General features: G+C 37.3%; 1 long non-coding RNA gene across 1 annotated transcript in view; it reads left to right on the plus strand.

Annotated features, from left to right (window-relative positions):
• Positions 1–25,547, plus strand: part of LOC103097165 (uncharacterized) — a 247,936-nt gene that overhangs the window by 206,633 nt on the left and 15,756 nt on the right. The window contains exon 4 of the long non-coding RNA XR_008917627.1: positions 20,024–20,114. This is a non-coding gene — a long non-coding RNA (uncharacterized LOC103097165). The remainder of the gene's footprint in view (positions 1–20,023; positions 20,115–25,547) is intronic.

A 25,547-nucleotide genomic window follows, 5' to 3' on the forward strand; every position in this document is an offset into this window, starting at 1 on the left:
AGCTCTCACTTGACATTTGGCTTGTGAAAAAATAACTTCTGTGGAGCTATTGTTTCTTCTGTCATTTTAAAACAATAACAGAGGATGGTGGGGAGGGAAAAACGAATCACAGCTCCCACACAAACAGATGCCTGTTTGAAAGTGTGCAAAAGCAGTGATATTCTTGTAGCTGCATTCTCAGCCACCCCTCCCTCCCAACTCCTTGTCCACCCTCCTATCAGTAAACACATACTTTCTGACAGCTGTTCAGGGACCAAGGAGCCCAGACTATTCTTGAGCTGACACAATTCAGAGATGGCTGTTCTGTTTGTGTACAAGTCCAACACTCCATTAGCCATTAAAATCCTTGTTTTACAAACATTATTTTGTGTTTGCTTTCCAGGAAGCAAAGTAGGTATTTTGATTCAAATCTGCCTGCTGGTGATGATGAGATCTTGATGAGGTAGGGTTTAAGAGCAAACTACTTCTTTTTCCTTCTCAGCATGGCCACTATAGTTTTTCTTTTTTTTACTTGCATTATAGGGAAGAGTGCCAGGTTTGGAGGTTGAAGGTGCTGGATTTGAATGCTCACTCTGCTACTTATTACTTAGGTGACTTTGGCTTGTCACCTATCTCTAAATCTCATTTTCATCATTGGTTAAAAATTAAAAAAAAAGTTAGACCATATGGCCCATGAGGTCCCTTCCAGCTCTGGATTTTATAATTATTGTTATTTTTGAGTTGTTTCAGTCAATGCCTAACTCTTTGTGATCCCATTTTGGGGTTTTCTTGGCAAAGATGCTGGAGTGGTTTGCCATTTCTTTCTTCAGCTCATTTTATAGATGGAAAATGGAGACAGGCAGGGTTCAGCGACTTGCCCAGGTTTACACAACTTCATGTGTCTGAGGCCAGATTTGAACTCATGAAAATGAATCTTCCTGATTCCAAGTCAAGTGTTCTATTCACTATCCCACTTTACTATCCTTTGATGCTATGATACCATTGTAGGAATAGAGATAAGGGATAAGGGAAAATGAAAAATTATCTCTAAAAGGGAGAGAGGAAATTTAGTCATGAACCCTGGAAAAGATTCTAGTAGGAGAAGGCACTGCAGAGGAGAGGTTTGGGAGTTAACTGACTCTTCTCTAGTTTTCCTGTCCTCGAGCTGGAAGGGAGAACAGCTGCTCCATCAACTACTGTGACCTGACCAGTTTGTGGAGAAACTTGGAGGTTCTTGGGCTTTGGAAGATACCTAGGAGGTGATCTGGTTTTCCCTGCACTGCTGTGTCAATTTGGCTGAGTTAATCCAAAGATTTTAATATTTGGGAGTTTGGGATCTTTACCTAAGAAGCCAACCCCAGGCTTGGGGAAGGACTCAGTCCAACTATGAGTCCATCCTCAATAGCCTGTTTAGAGACAATTAAGGTTAGTAGATTAACAATCTGAGATACTTAGTTTAGATAGTTAATCAGATGGTTTTGGGGTTTAGATAAGAACAGGGAGCTGTTAGGAAGGTTTCGGAAGATCAGAAGATCTCTCTTGTGAAAGAGGCATAGAAATTGGGTGGAGATATAGCTCTGTAGAATCAAGGACATTTTGGACCTTTACTATCAGTTTCCTAACTTTAATTAGAAAAAATAAACTTAACTCTTGTGTATTAATATAGTCTCAAGGGGTTTCTTGCTTCACTGGCACTGAGAAGGTCCTTAGGTGTTTTTTGTTTTTTTTTTCTTCCCACCAATCCATCTGGGTTCTCTATATACATATCTCCTTTTGGAGGACCATTTCTTTTTCACCATGATCTTATGTTTAATATAAATGAGGGAATGGGGAGTAAAAAAAGCAGGTTGTTTCCCTGGATGATCATGCATTTAGTTCATCACAGAAGTTGAGTTAATTCAGTAAAAATAAAAAATTTTGTAGTATAATAGCAGTGCTCTTTTGGAATGAGAATACTCACTGAAGAATGTAGTTTTTCTCCATTAGTAGCTGTGTCACCTTGGGCAAGTCATTTGTTTCTCCCTCTTTCCCTTCTCTATGATGAGAGAATTGGAGCAATTGATCATTAAAGTCTTTTTCAGGTCTACAAAAATCTCATAATTCCTTAGGGGAGTCATATCTCCAACTTGAGTTGATCTTGTGATATTTTAGAGAGCTCAGGCCATCTAGATTTTGCATGTTTTGATCCTGTGTTAGATTACTTTGCACAGAATTTGAAGGAATTTCATGGAATTCCATTTCCATTAGGAAAAGAAAGTGGTAATGGTCTGGGTTTTGACAGCTAGTTTCCTTTTATTTATTCTTATCCTTCAATTGAACTTTTTTTTCTAACCCCCTTCAATGACTCCCTTTCCTCTTACAATTAGCCTTAAAAGGAGAGAAGAAAAACCAAAATACTCTGGGGATACACTTTTGTTCCCTAAAAGAGTTTAAGAATGTATTTCTAGCCTTGAGAAAAAGAGATCATTCTACTTCATCCTCCCCAGTTCAAAGCCTACTGATTAAACAGAAATAAGCAAACAAACAACCAACAACCCCAACTTAAATAAGATTGGTATATGGTTTGCTTAGTATTTGTTTATTGGCATAATAGTGTTTATTTTGAGGTATTCTTTAGTGAAAACAATTTCATTGATATTTATGTTTTCTACAATGGTCTCCTGTATTTTTTTTTCCTGTTTTTTATCTTCCTTCCAGACAGTGTGGTATAATGGAAAGACCTCTTAATTTGGAGGAAATAAGTTTTAATCCTGTCTCTGTCTCTTACTGTTCATGTGACCTTGAACAAGTCATTTAACCTTTCAAGGTCTCAGTTTCCTCATCTGTAAAATAAGCAAGTGGAATAAGATGACTTGTAAAGACTTGTCTGTTTCTAAATCTCTGATCTGCCAATCATAGGATCACAGATGTAGAACTAAAGGTACTTTTTCATTTCAATCTATCCTTTACACAGCTAGCAAAGTGATTTTTCTGAAAACTAAGTCTTATCACATCACCTCCTTACTAAGAAAAAAAAAAGTACTTACTAAAAAGACTCTAGTTACTCTATTTTACCTCTAGGTTCAAGCACTAATGCCTCTCTGGAATGTAAAGCTCTTCATAACTTGGTCCCTTCCTACCTTTCCATTTTTTAAATATCATGCATTAACTCCCCTCCCTATACTCTCTGATTCATACATATTGGCCTATTTGCTCTTCCTCATGTGTAGTTGTCCATCCCCTGTTTCTGGACCTTTTCTCTAGCTGTCATCTATGTATGGAATGAATTTCTCACATGTTTCTCATAATCAACATTTTCCTTTGACATAGCTCAAGTATTACTCTCTTCTTGAACCCCATAGCTGCTAACTCTTTCTATATTCAAAATGCTTTCTATTTATTTTGTATATATTATTAAATATATCATACACATGATATATATTTCAGCATATATATGTATGTATGTAAGATATGCACACACAAAATCTGTGTGTGTGTGTGTGTGTGTGATAATGGAGAGTTGGCCAAAAGACCTTGAAATCATGTCTCACCTCTGACTTATATTGTCTATGTAAATGGGCAAGTTTTTAAATCTCTCAGCATTTTAGGAGACTTTAAGACTCTAGTGGTTGATTTTTATTTATAAAAGAAATTCTCTCACTTGGGAGTTCTCCATACCAATGGGTCTAACACGGATCTCTACTGATATACAGATACATGTTCATGTCTTCTTCTCCATTCAAATATGCCTGGGACATAGTAGGCACTTAATAAATGCTTATTCCCTTTCCCATTGAAGGTGAGGGCTATTTCATTTTTGCCATTGTATGCTCAATGATTACATAATGCATGTTGATGATCTGGTGTAGTTATCTATAGTGTCTCAGTACTGGAGGGAACCTTGAGAGTTCATCCAGGTTTTATCATGGTTTTTTGGGTAGAATCAGAAAGTCACAGAATTTTAAAGCTGAAAGAGACCTTAGAAATCTTTTGTCAGCTACCTTATTTCACAGATGAGAACATAGATCCAGAGAAGTTAAGGAATTTGCCCAAAAATAACATACCTAGTTAGTGACAGAAATAGAAGTCATTTCCTGGACAAGACAATCTAGCTTATTTAAAACATCTTCCAACTTTTCCTTATTAACCTACTCTAGTGTTTATTAATCTTGATTGTCCTCCAATTTTATCTTATAGTTAGCCTACAACTCTCATGCTTCAACCTCAATCTGCTCCTTATTCTACCCAAGACGGAGATTGGGAGCAGTTGGTAACCATAATGACTTCATGAAATGAAGACAATATAATACTTCTTATCTCCATATAGAATAACCCAGATGCCTTTTACATTTCCAAATTTTATAATCCAGTCCTAGTCCCTTCATCACATTCTTTCACTCTATTGTTGTATGCCTGTGCTTTCCACTTGATTGTGGAACCTTCAATGGAACGTAGTACTCTCCTAAGAGTATGACCAATGAGGTGCACAGTGGCAAGGCTATAAAGTCATCAAGAAGAGTGGGGATGAACCCTGCCTGGATACATTGCAGCAGGGAGTATTTTTGTTCAAATATGACTTGGACCAGATTGCCTTTGAGGTACTATGATTCTGTTCTCTAGGCTAGGAGTCAGGAGACTTTGTTTCTAGTCCCAATGCAGCAGCTAGCTGTGTAAATTTGGACATTCACTTAACATTGCTGACCCTCAGTTTCCTTATCTGGAAAAGTAAGATAATATTACTTGAGCTTCTCATATCAGGGGATTGTAAACGTGAGGATCAGATGACACAGCATGTGAAGGTTCTTTGGCAAATGTAATATATTATTCATATAATACATACAGTGCATGATTAAGAGGAGGAAGGATAGAGAGAGGGCAATGCAACGGGGGAGAATAGCACCAGCAGCCTTTGTCAGGCTACAGTGAGAAGAAGGCTGATGCCCCAGAGGAGGTCATTTGGATTGCTTCTCTAACTTAGTAGGCTAGGACAGATGCATCGTTAGACAGACGCAGGATCGAATTTTAGTCTTTTTGCCCACCAATTCAGATGCCAGGATGGAAGGAGTAATTTAATAGATCGCTGTGTTCCTTTTTGGCCTTTGAAAAGGATAGAAAATTAATAAGCCTATATCCTCTGGCTGCCAGCAGTGGCTTTGGTGTAGTCTTTGAGGTCAAGGCTGCCTGCGGCAATGAAGTATCAATGTGTCGATTTTGGTTTCAAGTCCTCTTGAAACTCATGCTCTGGCTCTGGCTTCCAGCCCAGCACTCTGTGTGGCCTCAGGCCCACCCATTGCCTTGGCCTCATCCTATGTTTTGGATCTAGTACTGAGCCTCTCTGTGCCAGAGGTCTAAGCATCATGCAGAAAGGTAAGTAGGTTCCAAACTGAGATCTACATAGGAGTCAGAGGAGAGCTGCTGGCATCAGCTGCTGGATCTGATTACACCTTCTCACCTTCAAATTTGATTCTGTTGATGGCAAGCTTATTCTCTTTCCTGCCAAAGGCCTAGAGGACAGATCTCTCTTTTCCTGTGGTGAGTTGGAGGGAGGGTTGTTGCCCTGGCAATATCCTCGTCGTCTCTGCCTTGCCCACTCCCTTCTTGTTAAAGCATCAGATCTAGCTACTTGATTGGGACAGATGCTGAAACCACTTAGAGACATTCCTCCTTTTCTTGCTTTATCTCCCCTCATTTTCATACATAAGAGGAGGAAACCTAGTTTGTGGGAAATGGCTGAAAATCCTGGAATCCTTCAAGACTTGAAGTGACTCCAGAAGACTGTAATAAAGTGAATTCATGAAGTAGATTATTTTTGAGTGATTAAAAATGCCAAGAAAAATGGGATGAATTTTCATTGTGCAACTGGAATTACAATATCTACCTATAACCATGGGGAAGTGAGCAGCCACATAATCTTCACTCCCAGTTTGCCTCTTATTTAGGATTGGCCTCTTCAAAGTGAACTAAGTAAAGTCAGTAGCATGGAACAGGAGAGAAAAATGCTGGGGCTCGGTGTCAGAAGACCTGGGTCCATATCCCCATCCCCCATAGGGGTTGTTTGAAACTAATATCAGGGTGTTATTTAGCTTTCATGAATGGCAGAGTAGTTAGGTCCCCTTTCCATCCTCTATAAACACTGATGTTAATAATGCACTGGGTAAATGTCCAGGTACCAGGAGCTCTCAATCTGACCCCTGTCCTGAGAGGAGCTTGGCTGCTTTTTGTAGATGTGAGACTGGATTTTGATTCAGAAGACCTGGGTTCAAATCTCAAACTTTCTACCCATTTCATTTTGGGCAAGTGATTTAATTTCTCTGGGTCTTATTTTCCTTCTGCAAGGTAGACTGTGGTTGAGCACTTTCTCTTCATGTAGAGGGGAGCTCTAAGAGAGAAGCACTTAGAGATTAAAAGACATACTCTTCCACTCACTAAGCAACAAAAAGCTTTAACAGACCCTGTATCAGTTTGATCTAACCAAGAGATCAGACTACTTCTCCCCAGGAAGGGTTAGAAGTTGGTAGTGTTATTACAAGCGATTTGATGGGCTATCCTGGTAAACTTTAAAATCACTTATCTAGAGGGAACATGAATTTCTAAGTTTACTCACATAGAAGAGATCAAACTCAAATTACTTTTGCTGTGTAGATTGAGTGCCTTCTTTATCAAATATCTATATATTATAAAATGTCTATAATTAACACATGTATACCAATACAACATTTAAAATGTATGTTATATAACATATGTCATAAAACATGTATATGTTATTAAACACTCACCTTTAGTATAAGCTAGAGAAGGAGTGGATTAATCCTACGTTCCTATTAGAATAAATATTTTTTTTGAATGTTGGCATTTTTTGTAAGTATCTACCCAAAGCATTATTTTTCTAACCTATTTTCACTTAATTTTGCATTTGATCGGTAGTCTTCCCAGGAATATATATTATTCTTGGAGGGAAGGATCCTTACTTTACTTGATTATTGATTACTTGAGTATTGGTTTATTTTATTTTGTTTTCAGTTAATAAAGCAAAATGGTCTATGAAATATCTAAACTCCTATATGCCTCTAAATTTTATAGCATGATTTTTTATAGGTACATTGTCAGGATAATTTTAGGGTTGTGACCTAATCTAAATTAATTTGGTCGTTGAAGAAAATCCCAAGTAAAATACCCAAGTCAGTTTGGAAATTTATGGTGATTTTAATTAATATAGAGGGAAGGAATTAAGGAGAAGAGAGAGATAGAGGGTATAGGATTTCTCCTGCCTGGCCTGTGCCAGGGGGAGTTCAAAGACCACTGCTATGAGGTCTTTGAAGAAGATTAGAGACTTTTCTAAGAGGATAGTGTTTGGAAGGTAAAAGAGAAAAGAATCAGCCTAAACTCTGAGAGAGCTCAGTGAAGATGCCTCACCTGAACTAGGCTACTAAGCTTCTCCCAGTATAGTATCAAGGAAAACTCACCGCCAACCCCAGACAATAGCTGCCACAACACCAAGATGCCAAAATGCTCAGCAAGATGCCACCAGAGCCACCTCTCCACAGAAAGAGGCCAGAGAGAAGTGACATGAAATATATAGATGGTTTTTACATCACTTTCCTGTGTCTCACATGTACCAATGGTAGCTTAAGCTTGACTTAGGACAGTCCATGGGTCTGTCATTTGTTTCTGATTTGTCATTTGCTAGCACATATGTCATAGGCTATTCTCCTAAATATTTAGTCCTTAAGTATGGGTGTAGACATTCCTGATTTTGTTAGACAAAGTAGGGTGGAGTAATCTAAAGTTCACAACATCTTTTATCTATTTGAAATATGGTGGTATAGATATAGGGGCAACTAGATGGCACAGTGGATAAATCACCAGACCTGGAAGAACTGAATTCAAACTGACCTAAGATAATTGCTAGCTGTGTGATCCTGGGCAAGTCTTTAAACCTCTGCCTTAATCCACTGGCAGAGGTAAAGGTAAACCACTCTAGTATCTTTGTCAAGAAAACCAAAAGTTTCTTTGATGCATAGATTTTACTACTGGGACAATAATCTAAGGAGGTTATTGCTAGGGGAAAAAAAGAGAGAGAGACTCATATAAAAATACTCATGAAAGCATTATATGTTATAATAAAGAAGGTGGGAAAAAAAGTATTTGTCCACTGGGAAATGATTAAATAAATATATCAATGTAATGGACTATCATTAAAATATAAGGAATATGTGCTATAAAGAATTCAGAGGAATATGTGCCATTTTATATGAAATGATGCAAACCAAAGAAAATAGAGCTAAATTAAATAATATATATTATGGCAATAATAATATAAAGTCAAATAACAATTAGTCAAATTTGATGTCATTTAGTATCATACTGCCAATTTTACAGGGCAATTCCCTCTTTTCTAATGCTAATAATTAAAATTTTTAGGGGAATATATTTTGTAAAGGGTTTTTGTTGGAAAGTATCCTTTGTCACCAAATAAGATATGAAAATAAATTTACATGAGAAATTGAATTGTAAAGAGCACACATCTTGGCATTAGATAACTAATGTTCAAGTCTTGACTGCCCCTTAGAAGGTCTTATCACCTTGGGCAATACTTAATCCCTTTGCCTCTCAGTTTCCTCAGTTTTAAAATAAACATAATAGCTGCCCAGGAAGATAGTGTGTTAGAGTGGTTAGAAGGCTAGCCTTAAAGTAAGGAGAACCTGAACTGAAATCCTACTTCATGTACATATTCACTGTGTAAGAGTGGATAAGTCAATTAACATTTTTTAACCCTTGGTTCCAAGGAGAAGAGCCCTTAAGGACTAGATAATGGGGTTTAAGTGACTTGCAGATCACACAGCTATGAAGTGTCTGAGGTCAGATTTGGAACCCAGAACTTCTCGTCTCCATGCTGGCTCTTTATCCACTTCATCTTTTTGCCCCAATATGTTTTTTTTTTTTTCATTTTGAATACTGTACTCATGGAATTTGGTGGGAGGTTCAAATCTCATTGCTAAGTAACAGGTTGGACACTACTAATATTTTATAGATCTTCAGAAAGTTTCCCATCTGTAGAATATCCCTCTAAAAGCTAACATTAAGTACATTTCATCTGAAAGTCAGGGATATGTGAAAGATAACACAAAAAAGATACATAACTAATTAATTATGGGTGTACAGAGAGATGTAACAGCATAAAACATCAGGGATTCTCTTCTTCATCGAAATCCTCAGATATAACAGCAAGCCAAGAATTCCATTTTGCTTAAAGAATTCCTGAGGTATAAAGCATGTTACACAAAATAAAAGTAAATTAACTTATCAAAGAAGAATCAGAGATGAAGTAGTTTTTCCAGTGCCTCTCAGATCATAGACACCGCTGAGAAGTGAATTCTACCTGACCTGGTAGCACAGACCTTTAATCTGAAGCTAGGGGAGACTGTGGCTGGTGAGCTGCTTTAGCACAGAAGGGCCAGAGCTGATTTGGGGTTTGCACTAAATCTGGCACCAATATAATGCTCTCCTGGGAGGAAAAGGCTACCAGGTTACCTGAGGAGGGGCAAACTGGCTTACGTCAGAAAAATGGAGCAGATTAAAGCTTCCATGCAGTTCAGTATTAGGATTGAATTTGTTATGGCTATTACTCTTCTAGCTTGGACAAGTTAGGGAGAAACAGTATTTCCGTTTCTTCTCATAAAGCTCCCTATCCTTCCCCACCCCCCAACCCCCCAAAAAACGGACCTAGGACTTCATGTCACAAGATCATTGCTTTTATATGTGGAAACTTTCTTTCCACTATTGCTTTAAGTTTACAGTAGAAGTTAGATCAACATGATACAGACATAGTACATGAAACTGTCAAAATTTAGGGACTTGAGATTTCCTGGAATTTTTTAAGTTTTAGAAGGAGAGAACTTCAAGAGAGCTCTATTGTTAGGCAGAGGGAAGTATATCATTTTGAGCTGGAAGGGAACTTAGAGATGATCCAGTTTAAGAAAAGCTTCAGGAAAGAAACAACTTCTGGGGGCTTTGGAAACAGAGAAAGTTGGTGACTGATATGGAGAAAGGCTACTCTGGGTTTAGAAACTAAAAGTGGGCAGCTGATAATCCATATTTCTTTGTGAGGACAGAATGATTTTCCAGATCAATTTCAATTTTCATTTGAACATAGTTCCTAAGTGTTGCCAAAATCTGCCCCTCTTGTGTAATTGTAGCAATAACTTTGTTCCAGGGATGACTAATGACATCTTTTACGACTATGGTTTTTGCTCTTGAACAACCATTTTCCTCTTTTTGTCCACTAGGCAATCATGCAAAGTGGTTTGTATTGATGGAGGTCTATGACCTGAGCTGATGAGGGGTCACTGGAATGTTCTTCTTGCCTTTACCCTTCTCTTCCATCCCAAAAAGCTCCATCCTGGGGATCAATCCAAAGCCAAAGAGTAGCCATCTTCTTTGTCTCTATTTCTAACTCAGTAAGCTCATAGTTTTATTTTGGGTTTTCATTTTGTAAGCTAATGTGTACTTTGGAAATTCATAGAGCAAAAGGGACTGCTTGACTTCTTGCTGCACTTAAGGGTCTCCATGAAGAAGAGAACCCCTAACATCCTGTGCTCACTTATGTCTCTGTACAATTGTACATATTTCTGTATTTATTTTTATATGGAAACCTTTCTGAAGCTATAAGAGTGGGAAGCATGGAAAAAGAAAGCTAACAATGCATCTTGGATTTTCCAGTTCCAATTGTACTTTCCTTGAGTTTATTAGAATAATTGCTAGAATTATGTGGTGAATTGAGTTTGGACTCTTGTATCTGGGGATAGATCATGAAAGAGGAGGGTAAATGAAAGAGAAAATGAATGAGGGTGGGAGGGTGAGAGTAACTGTGGAGGACATTTCAGAGCAATTTTCACCCACTCAGGAAAAATTAAAGGACTCAAGGGAGAACTGGAACATCCCAATCCACCTTGCATCAAACTGCAGATTATCATTGGGGTTATTGCTTAACAGGTCCTGAGTCACTATGGTTAAGTGCTATCCTTAATGTGCATGTGGGCTTGACTCTTGCCCTGAAGGTAGTACTGACAGTCTACCCATGTAATGCACAAATATACCAATGCCGGAGGACAGGGCATTGTTGCTGTCATTCTATTAAGTAATTTTCAGGCTGGAATGAAAGCATGTTTTCCTTTTCCTCCCCTGGCAATCTTATTCATTCCCATGTCCCTCCGCACACTCTACACCACAACTAAAATACACTACTTTCTAGTGCTCAGAACTGGCTGGTGCTGCAAATTACTGACTTTATTCACACTGCTCCCTATACCTAAAATGCCCTCCTTCTCCTTCATTCATCTTTTACAACTCGCCTCAGATGCTCTTGCTCTGTGAAGTCTTCCTTAGAGTATGCCTGCCCTTGGACTTCACTTAGTGATTTGAGTTTTTAAGCTTCTAGTGCCCTGATGTAATCATCTGCATTTTAGCTAACTATATGTTAACAACAGTATTTTACTCCCCTCCTAGGACCATCAGTTTAGGGTTGGAAGGAAATGTAGGGATAATCCAATCTAAACTCCTTATTCTCCAGATGAGGAAACTGAGACTTAGAAGGGAAATAATTTGCTTAAGGTGACATGGGAAATAAATGGCCAGGTTTAGAACTCATGTCCTCTGACTCTAAATCTAGCAGCCTTTGTATTGCTCCTAATGTTTATTGACTTGAATCTGACTTCAGAGGGTCAAATCTGGTAATTATCCATTTATTATTGCTATTATGCATTAGCAATAATTTTATATAGCGCCACTATGATGTGTGTTTTCTGAAGCATGGTCCTTGCTGATTGGGAGAAAAGGACGGGATCAATGGCTCATATCCTTCCAAATTATAGCCTTGCCTATTACTATTACCCTTCTGATAAAGAAGGATGATGCTTGGTGATAGAAAAAAGTGGAATGTTGCTTATATGGGTGAACTGCTAGTCTCTTTGGATAGTTCTCGACATTAATCTTTTTTTTTTTTAATATAGCTAATCTTGCCATACCCATGATGTCTTAGAAAGTTAGTTTTGTTTTTCAGTTCTGGTACTTTAATTTTAGAACTAGAAATGATCTTCAAAGTGATTTAGTCTTCTTCCTCCATTTTAATGATGCAAAAACCAAGGCACAGTGTAGTTAAGTGACTTCCTGAGGGTTATACATAGAGTCAATGAATAGCAAAGTCAGGACTAGGATCCAGGTTCTGTGGAATTTCCATCCCCCACCCCCCATTACTGCCAACATTATCATTTTGCAGAATCATAGAATGCCAGAGTTGTAAGGGGACCTCAAGGATTCACAGTGATTGCATAAATTCTCACCAAATTAGCTCTTCTGCCTTTCCCTATATTGGGACAAGTCTTCACTCTCAGTACTCCTTATAAGTGGCGATCTGGAGGATGTGGAATGATTCCTTCCCAATGAGAATTTTCTCTCTTGTTACTGCTTCTGTCTCTACTTGTCTTAAGCATTTTTCTCTGGCAAGCAGAGTCTGAGGGGGTGGAGCCCAACAATGCATGTGTAAAATCATGTAATCCCACCATAAACTTGCTATCTGTCTTCTCTGAGCCCCTCAGATGCTATTAATTTTCATTAAATATGCTTTTTGAAAAACTAAGGTGTAGTTTTATTTTTATTTTTTTTAAACCCTTACCTTCTATCTTGGAGTCAATACTGTGTATTAGTTCCAAGGCAGAAGAGTGGTAAGGGCTAGGCAATGGGGGTTAAGTGACTTGCCCAGGGTCATACAGCTGGGAAGTATCTGAGGCCAGATTTGAACCCAAGATGTCCCATCTCTAGGACTGGTTCTCAATTCACTGAGCCATCTAGCTGTCCTCTTAACCAGTGATCTTCTGAGCATCATACTTATACTATGGTTTATAGACACAGAGAACCCTTGGTCAATGGCCTATGTGAATGTGAAGCCCCCTGCCCCCTTTATGATTATAATAATATTAGCCTTTACGATTGTTTTTATAACACAATTAACAATTTTTATATTTAACAAATAACAATTTTTATATTTTTATTAGTTTTGAGTTAATAGTCAAATAATATAGTTATCTTTATGAATTATAAACATTAGCTGAGAAAAATATAGCTTAGGGTGGTATTAAATTAACCTGTAACCTGTAAATTAAGCCTGTAACCCAAATATTCCTACCAAGGCCACCACACCGTGCTGTATGTAGGACATGTCAGGAGGTGAACAGCTCCCTTTGGGTGCCTGACATAAGGCAGCCAGTCAGGAGCATAGGATGCCCATATAGGTGCAGTGGCTTAGGTCAGTCATCCTTAGGTGCCATCTTTAGGTCAGAGGACAGGAAATGACTGACTCCTGACAGGGATAAGAATCGTCAGCAAAAATCAGACCTTGTCCCCTTACTGCAGAGGCCTTGCAAAGGTCAGCCTCATAATAGATATGTTACATTTCTCTACTTTCCAGCTTATTCAGCACTTGGGTTATTAATTAAGACCGCCCCATGTGGAAGACATATTCATTCTATTATTTTAATTTTAACTGTATGTTCTGTCTTCAACACGACACTGTATCATCAAGTTTCTGGACATAAAAGAAGTCATCTCCTAAGGCTTGGGGTCTTTGGTCTTGACCAGAGTCTGGCTTTATTGTGAGATTGGCCATCTCTCAATAAACCTATGTCTTTTTTGGCTGGGAGACTTTGTTTCCTTTTCTGGTGTTTCTGCTGATTGATAATTTTCTCCACACCTATAAGAACCTCTCATCTCTTTAATGCAAAATTTAGAGGAGAGAAAAAAAGTGAGGAAGTGGCATTGTTTCCTGAAGTAATAAAAGAAGGAAGAAAAGTACATCTGTCACTGTTCCTCACAATTCCTGTTCCTCTTCTGTGGCCTTCACAGTCTTTCAGTCTGGTAGAGTCCCTTCTCCAGGCTTTGGAGGCCACTCCCAGGGGATTAGAGGTAAAATATCCAGTTTACATTATCTGGGATTGGGGAAGAAGGATGGAGTGGATGGAAGCATTAATGCCATTGTCAACTACATTTGGAGAGGAAGAAAATTTTGGCATATCCAGTTATAATCCTGAGTACATTTACCCAGGTGGTGGTACTATTCTGTAATACTTTTACCCCCAGGACGATGCTCCGTTTTAGTTACTATATGAGTTTCATGGGATCAGAACCTAACTGTTGTGAATAAACATTGATGTGGTAGGTAAAATGCATTTAGTGTTTCAAACAAATCCCTTTTTTTTTTTAAACCCTTACCTTCCTTCTTATAATCAGTACAGTACATTGGTTCCAAGGCAGAAGAGTGGTGAGGGCTAGGCAATGGGGGTCAAGTGACTTGCCCAAGGTCATACAGCTAGGAAGTGTCTGAGGTCAGATTTGAACCCAGGACCTCCCATCTCTAGGCCTGACACTCAATCCACTGAGCTACCCAGCTGTCTCCTCAAACAAATCCTTTTTGTGCTGTAACCTGTTGGGAAGTCAGAAACTAACTAAATGTAAATGTATACTTTACTACATTTTGTATGTTGCTGTTGATTACATCTTTTTTGATTCATCTAATATATTTATTGGAATATATTTTTGAAAATACTCAATAAGATTTGCTCTTTTCTAACATTCTTTTATACTCTTTCTCAACTGTAACTCCAGTGCTCCCAACCCTTCCAGACCAAAACGGGTTTGATAGTTTCAGAGCTGGTGTCAATTATAATTAATTTTTGCTTTTATGACTTTGCCACATGAATACACATTTAAAACAAACCAAGTGAACATTAAAAGGCAAAACTGGATTTTGACTTGGGTGGTCCAGTTCATTTCAGGCAATGAACTTAGTTTTGGAAGGCAAACATAAAAACCTTTCATGTGACCAACCCATTACAGAATCATCATATGTTTTAATTTTTATGATGCATTTTCGAATTTTTTATGTATTATTTTGAACTATTTGCTTACTTTATGTAGCTACTATCTCTATCTCTTGCCATTTCTGTGATTCTGTAGTTTTCTTCCAATTAAAAAAAATATAATCCCTATAAACCATGCCAGTGAAGTCCTTCAGGCCTATAGTTTCATTAATGGGTATCTTTCTATCACCCAGAAAGGTTCTAAGTTATGACAGTATCAGGTGGCTTACCCAGTGTAGTGGCTGCATTTCTTTCCTAAACAAACAAAGAAACAAACAAAAAAAAAACTTCTCTAGTAATTGATGCTACTCATAGGATTTTTAGTAATTTGTAAAATCTTTTCAGTGGTTCCCTAATCAGGGAGAATAGGCAGTAAACAAATCAACAAGCCTTCTTGAGGATATATACTCAATCTAATAATCCAATTTTCAGAATCTGGGCAATCATGGTGGTATTACTTTGTGTGTGCCCCCATTGCAAAGGGAAGTGATTACGGTTGTTAGCAGCCATACTTGCTATAGGATTCATAGTACTAGAGAAATGTTATATCCAGGGTACTTCCCCATATTATAGTTTCCTATGATAGCTATCTTCTTCACTCTTCCCCATACCTTTAATATTTCCATTTTTTGTCAGTGGCTCCTCTTTGCTTTCCATGTCTCCACTTTCCCATTAATTTGTGCTGTCCTCCAGCTAGCACCTGTGTTTCTATGCATTTAGTTTCTGAGAAAACCCCATTTCCCTAGAGGGGCCATGGGAATGCGTAGATACTTTTCCAGGAAACTGAATCTCTGTCTCTGTGGAGACATAAAGTAAAGTTATACACTTGGGTTCAGAAATACCAACTCTATCAGTTTGAAAGAAGCTTAGCTTGAGAATTGTCCCTGTGAAAAAATGTAGAGTTCTAGAGGATTGGATGGTATCTATGTACAAATCATGCTACAACAGCAGTCCCCAAAATTAATGCATCATTTCTTCAACTTAAATATCCATACTTCTATTTCTTGAGTGATGGGAGTTCATGATAGTTATTTTCAAAGTATTCGAAAGACTATCTAGTGGAAGAGACTTAGACTTATTTAACTTGGCCCAAGGGAATATAATTATAATTAAGGTAAATGAGTGAAATATGTAAGAATCCATTTCAGACAACTTCCCAGAAGTTAGAATTGTTCAGCAAGGACCTTTCCTTTCTTAGTAGGTATTGGATTTCCTATCACTAGAGGTTTTCCGCTGAGACCAGAACATGGTTTATAGAGAATGTATTAAATGCAATTCTTGCCCATATATTGGTTGAAGTCCCTTCCAAATTCTTTTATGGCATAATAGGTCTCTAAAAATCATAAAATTTATTAAGTCTTGATAGAAAAAATGGAAATTTCTCCATTATTAACATATTACCTCATGTTATTTCACTAGAAATAAGTACATGTATTATTTTAATTCTTTTTTCCTTTTGAGAAACTCACTAAAGACAAGTAGGCTAAGAGGGAATTTTGATTCTAATCTAGATTCTGTCACCAAATAACTATGTAGTATGAATAAGCCATTTAACTTTTCTAGTCTTAAATATTCTCATATTTAAAATGAGGAGGGGTTGGGGGAATTGGACTCAGATTCTTGTGTTTGACTTCCCTGCCTCAAGTATCTCCTTACTCACACCCTCCTCTCAGTTCTCAAAGTAACCTTCCTACAAGTGCAGGTCTGACTAAGGCTTTGACTTATTTAGTAAACTCTATTGGTTTCTTATTTAAGATAAATATAAAATACTCATTTTTGTCTTTAAAGTCCTTCTTAACCTGGCTCTTTCCTTATTTTTTCGTTTTCTTACATCTTATATGATGGGAACTCCATGCCTTTTGAAATCCAGTGACACTGACTGATATACTTTATCTCTCAACTCCAAGCATTATCACTGGCTTTTCCCCATGCTTGGAATGCCTTTTTCACTTCCATTGTTTCTATTCTTTGGCTTCTTTCATGTCTCAGGTAAAAATCTTACTTTCTTTATGAAGCCTTTTCTGTTGCTTTTTAATGCTAATGCCTTCCCTCTAGTGTTATCTTCTATCTATCTATCTATCTATCTATCTATCTATCTATCTATCTGTCTGTCTGTCTGTCTGTCTGTCTGTCTGCCTGTCTGTCTGCCTGTCTGTCTATCTATCTGTCTGTCTTTATCTGTCCATTTGTCTTTATCTATCTGTCTGTCAGTTTATCTATCTATCTATCTATCTCTCTATCTATCTCTCTGTCTATCTCTCTCTCTCTCTCTATCTATCTGTCTTTATCTGTCCATTTGTCTTTATCTATCTGTTTATCTATCTATCTATTTATCTATCTATCTGTCTGTCTGTATCTGTCCATTTGTCTTTATCTATCTATCTGTCTATCTGTCTGTCTATCTATCTATCTGTCTGTCTTTATCTTTCCATTTGTCTTTATCTATCTATCTATCTATCTATCTATCTATCTGTCTGTCTGTCTGTCTTTATCTTTCCATTTGTCTTTATCTATCTATCTATCTATCTATCTATCTATCTATCTATCTATCTATCTATCTATCTATCTATCTATCTGTCTCTGTCTGTGTCTCTGCTTTCTTAGATTGTATATGGCTGTTTGCATGCTGCCTCATTCCTTCCCCACTAGATTGTGAGTTCCTTGAGGGCAGTGACTTTTTTTTTCTTTTCTTTCTATTCCTAGTGCTTAGCCTAGTACCCAGTACTAGGGGACATGAAATAAAATTTTATTGTCTTGACTAATGTCTTCCATTTCTAAAGTTCCATAGTTCTGTAAATTAAATTATGGATATGGAAACAAAAACAAAAACTTCATTTGTAAATGGGTAGTAATATTACATCTATAATTTCATTGTTAAATAGAAGCCCTGGTGAGGAAACTGCCTCTACAAGAGCATAGCAGAATCAATTCTTAAATTTATAGAGCATTGTCTGGAATGCTGAAATGTTAAGTGATTTGCCAAAGGTCATACAACCAATATGTGTTCAGTAGAGGAACTACTGAATGAAGTGATATCTTCCTGACTCTTAGGGCAACTTTTTATGCACTATATATGCTTGGAGAAAAAAAATGAATACAAAACATAATATTAGGCAAAAATACAAGATATTGATAAACTATTTTAAAAAAATCTTTACCTTCTATTTTAGAATCAATACTGTGTATTGGTTTCAAGGCAGAAGAGCAGTAAGAGTAGCAATGGGGGTTAAGTGACTTGCCCAGGGTCACATGGAAGTGTCTGAGGCCAGATTTGAATCTAGGACCTCCCATCTCTAGGTCTGGCTTTCAATCCACTGAGCCATCCAGCTACCCCCAAAACTATTTCTTTTAAAATAATTTTCATAGAGTGAGTTGTGGAAATGAAAAAAAAATGATAAATCAGAAATGTGTTGACAAAGGTTGGTGTTTCTCTACCTTCTGAAAATTAGTGCTGTGTTTACAACTAACTTTAATGGTCAGTGGGGCAGAGCATGTAGTGGAAAAAAGATAAGACATCTTTAAGAGATGTTTTTCCTTAAGAATATTTATAGGGAATGAAGAGGGCCTTCAGTTTCTTTAAAAAAGTTATTATTAAAAATAATGCCAGAAAGATGAATCAGAGTTCTATTAGACTAATATTGGATATGAACCACTAGAGGTTTGATGGTTCATGTAGCTGTGTGGAAAGCCGGAGCTCTAGACTGTGTATATTTCCTAGGAGTCATGGGTTTGGATTTTCAATAGAACGCAGACTTGTACCTGAATAGAAAGGAACACTACCCTTTCCTTATTTGGCTTTATTTCTTCTACATAATTATCTACTCTTTCTGACCTATCTTTATTCTTTTCTTTCTCCCTTAATTTATTTAGTTGCTTGGATAAAATAATTTTTCAGTACCCCTATACTGGATTCTTTTTAGTAATTGGGAGTCATGTTTCTTCTTGACTTCCCCTTTAAGTGAGAGAGTAGGGATTAGACTATTATTTTTTTAATAATTGAGAGAAAGTAACTGTGTGTGGGAAATATTTTAAAAATACAAAGATAGTTTTATACTTTATATTAATTTTTTTTCATGTTCCAGCAGACATTTAGATGTAGGCTGAGTAATTAGACCCTAAGGAAAGCCATTCCAGTTGGTCACAAAAGTGGAGTGTTAGCAGTGAACATGAATGTTAGTTAATAGCACATTGGGGAAGAGGGAATACAGTGTTTCATTACAGTTCTTTTGATCAACTTTGATTGGGCTTTTAATGATTTGCCAGAACTTTATCACAAACCAAAATGCTTTTCAGTGTTCTGACTTTTAAGTTTTAAAATTCATTTATATATGCTTTTATAAATTTTAGAAATAGAGAAGATTAATGAGAGAATGGCTAAGAAAATTATTGTTAATGAATATAATACACTCCATTATAAGAAATGATAATTAGAAAGAATAGAGAAGCAAAGAAAGAATTAAATAAATTGTTATAAAGTGAAATAAACCTATATACATTCATACACATAGAGATAATTAAAACAATGTAAAGGAAAGCACAATAACAACCACACAACAAAAACTTCTAAATAAATTAATGCTGAATGTTGTATATTTACAATTACCACACTTGGTTCTTCCTTCTTTGAAAAAGTGGTAGTGGAGACTCTGGTATGAAACATGGGCTCAAAACAATTTGACGTCTTTCATTTCATTCCTTATCTCCTTCCCTGACTCCCAGCACAACAACAACTCCCACTGCACCCCATCTCCTGCATCTCCCCTCTTGATCTCAGGAGTCCTCACCAGAGGCCACCCAGACCAGACCCTCTGGCCTCTAGGTTCCTGCCTCCAGTGCATGTGGGAGGAGGTGGTGGTGATGCAGGGGGCTGGTGGGGAGGAATACTCCCTTCTAGCCTATCTCTTCCTTTTTACCCCTGTATTTCTTTCCAATACTTTGATGAAGGGGATGACTCTCTGGGTTGGATTGGAGAAGTGTATGTCTGAAAATGAAGATGATAAAAATCAAATGTTATCAATATTTTTAATTGAAGGGTAAATGTTTAAAATTGTCTTGGAACAAAAAGGAAAAGAATGGAATGACAGGGAAATTTTTTTTATTATTATGGTATTTAAATATTAAGATATAGAAATAAACTCTAGAATCTTTCTATGCAGGTCTCAAGAGTTTCATATGTTTGTGGAGCAATTTGTGGGTAGGAAGACGAAATGAAGCTGCACATTCTCTACTGTGATCTGTACATTTCAGGTACTACACATGATTCTTCCTCACCTTACTGCAAACCAAAGCATGAATTCTAAAAGTAGCTGAATAAGAGGTACATGCTTGTTAAATATGAACACTTAGTGATTACAACTTGATGAGAGACATTTAAGAGGGGGGGAAAGCACTATATGTTCTGGTAATAGGCTAGTGAAGTATGATTAGATCATCAGGAATCAAAGAATGGAATAAGTAAAATTCAAGATGTTTTAGGTGCAATGTCATGATTAAATGAATTGCCTTAGTTAAGTGATGACTTACGTCTATGTCTAGTTTACCTGACTCTCAGGAGAGGGTTAGATTCTTGAGAACTGGCATGAAAGAGTTTATAGGTGAGGTTTTCTATGTAGCATTCTCTCATTATGACAACTGGAAGAATCAATTCAGGCAGGAAGAAATATACACATTTCTGCAAATATAAAAACAATATAAATATATATTTTATTATTATTATATATAAATATATATTATGCTATACTATAGTAACTATATTATGTGTGTATAATATTCAGAATATAGTTATAACTATCATTAGAATTATTATGTTATAATATCATTGGGGTATATGGTGTATTCAGGGAAGAGTAGTACTCCGATTGTGAGGACTTGCTGAACCCTCTTCAGGGCTACTCATCTTCCTTTGGTGTCTCCCTGCCACTCAACTCTCACCTGTGGGTCTGAGAAACTGTAGTAGATGCAGCAACCACACCTGGTAAAACATATAGATAGGTTGAGGGTAACTGACAGGTCTGAAATCTGTTGAAGAATAGGAGGATGTCTCCCCAAGCACGGAAAGAATTCCTCTAGTAGAATGGGCAGACAAGAACAATTTTATGTAGATGATTGAAGCAGGGATTGGGAAGCCTGTGGAGCTTCGTAGCTAAGGTCATCCATTGCATCCCAAGCCATCACCAGTCGCCTTGACTTTTGTCTTGCCACTGGATTTCAGTGACTTTCAAACATAGAGTGAGTCTGATAACGTTATTCACCCCAAACTCACTTATTCAGTTTATGCACAAATCAAAAGCTCTCACCGGTGGTGTAATTTTGGTCCTCTTTGGACAATGAGCAACTGATAATTTAGTTAGTTGAAAACCATGGCAAATATATATATATAAACACATATACCTATATACCTATATAAAAACACATAGGAGGCTCCCAAAGTCTTTTTATTTAAAACCCTTACCTTCTGTCTTGGAATCAATATTGTGTATTGATTCCAAGGCAGAAGAGTGGTAAGGGCTAGGTAGTGGGGGTTAAGTGACTTGCCCAGGGTCACACAGCTGGGAAGTGTCTGAGGCTAGATTTGAACCCAGGAACTCCCATCTCTAGGCCTAGCTCTTAATCCACTGGACTACCCAGCTTCCCCCACCCAAGTCTTTTGGGATATCTTTTATATGTACTACTTAACAATAGCCAGTTCTCCCTTTGTGGCCATTCCAGGTTGCCTCTTTGGGTTCTAGGGCCTTTTTTTTTTTTAAAGAAATGGCCCAAATCTGTGATTTCACTCATGACTGATGGGTGTAGAAGCTTTCTCTATCAATGCAGAGGAACAATCATTTTGCATTTATTAGTCTTAAAGAGTTTGTCAGGAGCACTGAGAGAGGTCTTGAACCCTTACTATGAAGCTGTCTTGGTAGTCACTCAATCATTCTTCTTATAGAGAGAAAAGACTGAAAGGAATGTTACCTGCCTTCTGAGAGCTTTCTGAGTATGAGTGACAGAATTTCATGGTGATGGGGGGAGAAAGTGAGGAGTCTTAATCCCTTCATTAAATGTAAATGAACACATACACATTAGCCAGCTGGGGCACTTTTCTCTTCCTGACTTGGTATAGATAGATTTCTACCTGGGTGCTTGTCCTTCATCCGGCAGCCTCTATGTGATAGAAGTGATAATCGAATGACCAAATGGACTGGTTCCTTCCATGTTACGGATGCAACATCTAGATTTAGCATAGCTACAGTGCTTCAGTACAGAGCCAGTGTTTGTTAGGTGAAGGTTTGTATGAGTTAAAGTTAGAACAATATTAAAGCCTACTTCTAGATTCTTATCTCCTTTCCCAGGGGAGGCAGACCTTGAGAGCTGAAGGTTAATGCTGGGAGGTTTTCATGTGTGAAGCAATACAATGATACATTTGCATGGCATTAGGGCTGGAAGGAGATGGGAAACTGGGGGAGGAAAACCCTTAAAGTTTCAAAGCAGAAGTGTGATCTTTGAGATCCTTTCTAGGAGAAGTTCCCTATTATTTTATAGATAGGTTTTACTAGGACTTATAATGTTTCATCTTAAAAGTAAAAGCAAGATAATAGTGATCATCTGCACAGACTAATGCAACCCATTCAGCTTCTCAGAATGGATCAGTAAAGGTTTGCTAGAGCTATATCCCATTTTCTCTTTAAATGCTCTCGTTTGTTTTATATGTTCAGGTTGTTTATAAGCTTCTAGATATGAAATGTGAAGGCTGAGACAAGGTCAAAGGTAGAGATTGGAGTGTTTCTTTGATATGAAGCAGTTTGTAGAAAGCCACCCTAATGCAGCTGTGATTGAAATGATTGCATGACTTTTTTTTTTTTTTAGGTCTTATGGAGCAGATATTATTATAGGAGGAGGCAGGAAGAATAGAGGCTAGGCCAGTCCGGATTTATTAGCAGTTGCTGAAAACATGAAAAATCGGGCCAAAGGGCTCTCTAATGATGAACTCAAATAAAGTTAACCCTCAAATAATGCAAAAGTGGTCATATGAGATCTCTGAATCCCCCAGCTAGCTTTGTTACAAGCCTAAGCCATTAAAAATAGATGAATTGGGGGTGAAGGGCTGTTGAATATTGGTTAGAAAGTTTTCCTCCTTTATTACACCCTTTTCAGCTGAATTAGAATTATGGCATCTGTGGAGATTGGAGCATCTTCTAAATAGTATAGACATGAAAAGTTCCAATTTTGATTTATTATAAACCTTTGAATATTGTAAACAAAAGATTACCTTTCTAGAGTGTTTAAGCAAAGGCAAGAAGAATTTATTAAGTACTTTCTGTGTGCTAACCATCATGCTATGTTTAGGAGATTCAAAGGAAGTGGTGGGGTATGGATAACAGCCAGTCCTTACCATTAACAAGCTCACAGTCTAATGCGGGAAACGACACGTAGAGGTATATTTAAGGCAGTTTTCAAAAGAATTAATGAAAGTTTTCCACTTTATGAAACAATATTTTAAATTACTTGTAAGATAAATGTGTGTATGTATACACAGGTATATGCACATATAAACTTATAGATAAATGAACATATAAGATAAATGAGACAACCCTGGGGTCTAACTTTAGACTTGTCAGAATGGCAGAGAAGCCAAAAAATAGGCAATATTGGTGTGGGATGATAGATATGTCAGTATTCCTTTGGAATTGAGAATTGGTTCAACCATTATGGAAAATAATTTGTAATTTTGAGAAAAATGTCATTCTTTGACCTAGTGATACTAGGGCTAGGTATTTGCCCCCCAAAGCACATAGAGCTTTGTAAGTTTTTATAACTATGCTTTTTCATTTGCAGAGAATTACAAAGAACAAAGTGGATGATCATTGACTATGGAGTGGTTGAACCAATTATGGTGTAGTGTTGTAATAAAAGGCTGTTCTTCATTAAGAAATTATGGATATGAGAAATTTGAGGGTCTTAGACAAACTAAACAAAACAGTTTTAGTTTGTAAATTTTTTGAGAAGTTTTTATTTATCCTTTCAAAGCACTTTAGTAAATATGTTAATTTATAAGGAACTGATTCAGATTGGTTGTGCTATGGCACTTTTGGAGCTTGCCACTTAGTGGGATACCAGTGGTGGTATCTGACTTTTGCTTGATCCTCTGGCTTGGTGGGGAGAAAATGTTTTAAAATTTCTTTGATGATTCGTAAGGAACAAATGGGTACTCAAGAGAAAGTGAAATAGCTATTTAGTGATTTTCCATGGCTGCATAGAACTCCCTAGAAGAAGCAATGGATAATTTACACATCATCCTTGCTCTCTTACTATTAATTTCATTAAGTCTAAAACTCTTCCTTTATTACAATTCATCCATCCAGCTCTTTGAGTGTAAATAATGTTGCATTTTGTTTATTCATTTTTCAAATGCTCAGCACTTGCAGGGAAAACATGAAGTGCTTAGTTGATAGAGGCCCAAGTAAGGAAACCCTGGGTTCAAATTCGGTCTCTGATACACATTAGCTTATTATCATGAAAATGCCACTTTAACTCTCATTGCTACAGGCAAAATAGAGTAAAAATTATGTTAAAGCACTACAGAGGCAAAGGGAGTTCCTTATCAGGTATTCCCTCTAACAAAGACATCATAGGTCCAATTTCATCCCCATTACCCCTACCACCAGTGCTAACCCTCCCCTCATAAATCCACAGTAGCAGGCACAATGTCATGGTCATAGAGAGGACTTAGAAACTGTTTTTAATTGAATTGGATTCACCTAGAAATTATTGCATTGTTTGAAGCCATTGCCAATTCTAAGGAAAAGAAGAGCTTTTGTAGAGTGTTTGGATAGTGGTAGCAGAACAAAAGAAGTAATTTAGGGTACTAAGAGTTGGTCTGTAATTAGCAAAGACTCACTTCATTGATTATTATGGATGGCAGGATCTATGAGTTAAATTGGGAGTACAAGAATGAATGATTTCAAACACTTTTACTAGATTCAGAATTAGAGTTTAAATTCTGACCCTATGCTTCCTACTAAAGCAATCTTGGGCAAGTAAGTCATTTAACAAATGTGGATATAAATTTCTTCTTCTCATAAACTGAGGGGCTTGTGCTAGATGACTTCTTAGGTCCCTTTCAACTCTAAATCTATGATCCTGTAATCTTTTATTTTAAAACTCATACCTTCTGTCTTAGCATCAACACAATTGACTCTAAGGCTAAAAAGTGATAAAATATAGACAATGAGCTTAAGTGACTTGCCCAGGGTCACATAGCTAGGAAGTATCTGAAATCACATTTGAACCCAGGACCCTCCATCTCCAGGTATGACTCTCAATCCACAGAGTCATCTAGATTCCCCAATCCTATGATTCTTAATTATATGATGACTCTGGATTTTAGGATGTGTGACAGAGGCTGGCGCATAAGAAAAGTGCCAGGCTAAAGAGTGGGTGAAACTGATCACTGCGACAGGGGAGGGGCCCCATGGGATTGGAATCTAGAGGAGGAGAAGACTCTGAGTGGTAGAGGAGTTGGTCTCTCAGTCTTGAGAAGCCGAAGAGAGAAGGTGGAAAAAGACTTTCTCCTGAGGGTTACACACCTTTCCTGCTGGTGACTGGAAATCTTTCCCCCCATCATTTCCCAATTGAAAAGACTATTGAAGAAGAAACCTGAGAAAGATTTTTTTTTTTTTTAAATCTCTGGCCGACTTTACT

This window comes from Monodelphis domestica, chromosome 3, assembly GCF_027887165.1.
Source record: "Monodelphis domestica isolate mMonDom1 chromosome 3, mMonDom1.pri, whole genome shotgun sequence".
In the NCBI taxonomy this organism is placed as follows: Eukaryota; Metazoa; Chordata; class Mammalia; order Didelphimorphia; family Didelphidae; genus Monodelphis; species Monodelphis domestica.